Below are 4,966 nucleotides of genomic sequence, written 5' to 3'. Positions count from 1 at the left end.
CCCTCATCTACTGCTAAATGCAAACTGTTTTCCTAAAATTCAGCCTTGGAGAGGTGACATTTGCTGTCTTTGGACCGTTCCCTCCAAAAGAGAGAGATCAGCCGTGTCAGGCTCAGGAGCACTCGCCATCTACATGGACCTGAAGTCTGGTTGCAAGATTCAATGCAACTGAGCAGCTCCGGTAAAACTGCAGCCTGAAACACGACAGAAAGTCTCAAGTGCATGAGAAGAGCCGCAAAGTTGAAAAAGCAACTTCTTAATTCAAGGATGTTCGTGAAATTACATTGCAAGCGGAAAGGTGAAACTTATAATTTGCCTGCCTAATTGGCGTTATTCTATTACTTCCCTATCTACTCATTGCATTCTCGCTATAGTTTGCCTCTCCCGTTCAACTTAAATCAGAAAAGCCGAGTGATAGTAATCTTCACTTTTAATTGTCGATCCCTATAATTAGTAAATACGTAAATACTAAACGTAGCAGGCAAAAATTTTGCATTTGTGATGAACGTACGGGCTAATCCAAACCCCACCTATAGCAATGGTGGTCGGTAGATCATCACGAAACCCTTACACCATCTCCACATCAGCTTTTCGCCAACCCGTTCCCTTGTCCCCCTTATCACCCTCAACCGTTCGAAACTCACCATTACCCTGCATCGCCCTCCCCACCACACCTCCCCCCCCCCCACACTCATCATCATCTCCTGGGATAAGCAAATAAACTGAAAAAAGAAACAATGAAGAAAAATGCAAGAAGGGTTAAATCCGGAATTAATCATGGGTAATCAAATGTTCCTATTTACAATAAGGAAGGAGATGGAGAGGGGAAATACTGAAGGATAGCAGGAGATTTAGATTTCTAGGGAATTGAAAAGAATGAGTCAGAGAGGAAAGCCAACACCATGGTATTTGATCCCAATATCTAGAGGAGATTACGTATCAGAGAACACTAACTCAATCTGGTCAGGAAAACAAAAGAGCATCTCGGGTTAGAAGTGAGCCCCAAGTGCACGATTCCTATGAAATTGTGGACCTTACTTTTCTCCCAAATTTCACGGGAAGCTGGCGGGAATCTCCACTTCTGCTGAGATGGCACACGTTTTACGGGATGCGTTGTATCACCTTCGTTTTGGGAATTTTCTGAAACTACGTCATCCGCCGCCCGATAAATATTTAAAATCCGTGGAGTGTGCGCTTACTGCTGCTGTTAAATACTCACCGTATCACCGCTCGCAGACCGAAAACACCAACGGCCTCCCGTCTGGAGCGGACTCTCATGCAAGAAAGAGCTTTCTTCAGTGCAGCGCCCTGCTCGGCCCACGTACGAGTTGAAAAGCTTTGCAGCCAATCTGAAGTGTAGTTACTTCCGTAACATAGGAAACTTTTCCACATGAAGATGAATCACGTGAAGATACCCAGATGATCCGATTTCTAGTGAGGGGAATTCACGTGTAAATGTTGAACTGAACTTGCTCTGTGGTTAACGTTCTCGGAGGGTGGTGGTCGATCTTAGACGAGATTTGTTGGTTTAACTCTAACTGTGGGATGTTTCCATAACCTCACCCACGATTACATAACCAACTCTCTCTACCAATAAGAATGCAGATGTCGGAAAACCCAAAATGATAAACATAAATATTTGCTGCGGGACACGAAGCAAGGGAGGAATAGTGAATTTGAATGTACTTATTTCCCCTTCACGCCATCTGTACGGCCAATGGGAGGTCGCCCCACCCCACTGTAGTCTCACTGACCTCGGCGTCTTCCCCGTAGGCTGTCAAGATCATAACTTCAGGAACAACCGGTCAGATTCGCTGGAAAGCCAAGAGTACCGTGATCGTCACCAATCAGGAACTTGTTATTAAAACACAAAACCACATTTTCAATTGCTTGACAATTGCAGAGATTTTGGAGATTAATCCAATCCCAGCACTTTGATGTATTCTGCGGTTATTGAGTTATATCACAGACGTCTTCAGAAAAAAAAGTCTTACATTTCAATAGCGCCTTTCAAAAGGCCTCAGAGAGGTACGTTTGGTCATTGTGTAGATGTAGGAAACCTGAGACCCAAATGTGCACAGCAAGACCCCATGGGGAAAAAAAAACAATATGATCACCTATTTCTCTTTTAGTTTTAAGAAGTGTTGATTGGGGGCGGGATAAACGTTGGCCACAATATGTGGGAGGACTCCAGACTCTTCCCGAAAGTTATGTCATGAAATCGTTTGAATCCACCTGAGAGATTTAGCATCTCGCCTGGAAGAGAGTAATCCGGTCCCGCGCGTGTTAATTGCAATGAAGTGGATCCGCTCATTTAGTAACAGGACACGCTGCAACTGCACAACCGGTCGGTCAGCATCTAAATACAAAAGAGAGCGTGCCCTTCCGAGGTGGAGAGGTGTGTGTCCCAATGTAAGTGTCTCTCGAATGTACCACCAGCGATCTACTTCTGTGATTTTTGTCTTGGCTTCATGCTTCAGAATTCCATTTACGGCTTTCATCTGAGCCGCATTCAGGGCCAAGTTGTCTCAATGAAGCAGTAAAAAATTTAAGTATGAAGATCAATGTGATCCAAGAATAAAGAGCAAAACGAACCAAGACTCCCATAAAGCAACATCATCAGTAAACGGGAAAGATGATAACCCACTTTTTTTCCATCGACTCGGTTTAATCTGGTCCAGGACAATGGGATTTGAACCATTTCCTGAGAGTTTTGAGCGGCCCAGATTTAAAACTCATAAAAAACGTGGTTCTCTTAGGATTTTCACTCTCTGACTGGTATGAAGAAGACATGTGATATAAAATCTAAACCAACCCCAATCTAAAGAACGTCGGCGCAGAAGATCTCTCTCTCACCTGTGAATATTTTCTTAAAGGTCTTTTATGACTGGATCAGTGTCCGTGTGAAGTGCGGGCCATTCACGTATTTTCATTTTCTACAGTTTTACACCATATTAACTAACATAGCCCATCCTGAGAGAATCGTTAGGACACAAAGGCAGCCATTCGGCCCATCAGTTCAGCGCCAGCTCATTGTTGAGCAATCTACTCATTCCCATTTTCCGCTCTTTCTCCGCGTCCCTGCAAATTATTTCCCCTCAGATGTCTACCCAATCCCCTTTTTGACTGCCCCGATTGGCTGTTTCCGCCAGCCCTGCGGAACAGAGTGTATAATTACACTCTGTTCCGCACTCTACACTCTGTGCAGAATGTTTTCACTCAAACCCTCTCTCCTCCCACTGCCTCTTCTGTCCACCGCTTTGTATCCCTGTGCCCATCGCTTTGAATCGACGATGTGTAATTATTTAGTCGAGGTTTTCCCTATCTCGTTCGATGCCTCACAGTAGCTCGGCACACTTGCTCCAGGATTTCAGTTGTTGTCCATTTGTCAATGTTAACTACTGCTCACTCTTCCCCGCCACGAATACCACCATCCTCCCGTCCCTCGTCACCACACCAAACCCGTATCATTTATTGGTTCCAAGGGAAGCGTGTGCGGGTTCTAAATGCGACAAACTGAGCTTACGACGGTGCAGAAGCTAGAAGAAGCAGAAGCTTGGAGGAGATCGATCGGAGTATCTTCAGGGTGGGTCAATACGCCGCAGCTTACACACACTTAAATGCATGGCTGTTTAGGACACTCTTTGAAACGTACTCCTCTTTCCCGTTTACGGTTGTGTGAAGTGTGCCTTGCGCTCACTCTCCAAGCACCATGTTATATATAAAGATAATAATAAAAATATGTAATACGCCAACGAGAGAAGCGGAGGCTAACTGGTGGTGCCCTGAAACTCACAACTACAACTTGACAAAACACCCGTTTTCTCTGGAATTAAACCGTTAAACCGATTATTTAAAAAATTCCATTGGAAATGAGCTCATGGGTCCGGCTCGAAGACCAAATATTAGCAATCAGAAAATGGGGCGTTAATCGACCCTCTCTGTTGGTTGGGCAACGGTCAATATTGGATCTCTGTAGTATTCTTATATATACATGGAAAAATAAGGCACAATCCGCGTTGTAGTTTTAAAATGGTTGCACGCAAAATAGATACAAATGTTCACGAGAAAACTGTAATGTGAAAGAGCCCATTACTTGAAGTGTGAATAGAATATAAACAATCGCAGTGCCGAACAATCAGAATCCAGGAGTGCAGAGAGATTGGTAATTCCATGTGCTAGGTGCTGCCGTGTGTATCCACCACGTTAAACAAATGCCGAACGGTAGTTCGGAATGAACCTCTGCTCCCTTCCTTTGCCCGGTGTTAGAAGCAGAGATTATTTCACACGAATAGGCCAACGGGAACCGGGTACCCCACTCCCCGTTTCAAACACCTAACTATTGATCTACGCACTCTCAAACCACTTGTAATCGTGGGTTGATGCACGATAGAAAGGGTATTATGTCTCGGCCTTTCCCTTATTTTCCAAGTACGGTTCTGTATAGTTTATAGGGGGCTCTATTTTATAAAATTATATATTTCAATATTTGTTCTTTTTACGCTGGTGCCAATTCCTCCCACCGCAATCTCCCCCCTTCCCACGTTCACGTCTTTCTCTCTGTGGAAGTGGGCCTGCCTCTCGCTGTATGTCGCTCCCACTTTGGATCGCTCTGTCTCTCTATGTTTGTCTGTCTCTCTGCCTCGGGATTTTTGTTCTCAGTTACAGTTTCTGAGCGTGTGTGTATGTGTGTGTGTATGTGTGTGTCTGTCTGTATGTGTGCGTGTACCCGTGCGCCTTTAGTTCCCTTCTCTGTCTACGCTTGTGTCTCCCTCTGTCTGTCTGTCTCTCTCACCCTGTTATTTCTCGGTCACTGTTTCTCTGCCCGTCTCTCTTCCCCCCCCCCCCCCCCCCCTCTCTCTCTCGCTCTGTCTTTCTTCTCTCAGTCAGTATTTCTGCCTCTGGACACCCTGAAGGAATGAACCCACGTGACTAAACGGGGCGGTCGATCAGGAGCTGAAAAAAA

This window comes from Pristis pectinata, chromosome 25 (genome assembly GCF_009764475.1).
Source record: "Pristis pectinata isolate sPriPec2 chromosome 25, sPriPec2.1.pri, whole genome shotgun sequence".
Classification (NCBI taxonomy): domain Eukaryota; kingdom Metazoa; phylum Chordata; class Chondrichthyes; order Rhinopristiformes; family Pristidae; genus Pristis; species Pristis pectinata.
Note: the sequence above shows the minus strand (reverse complement) of the source record.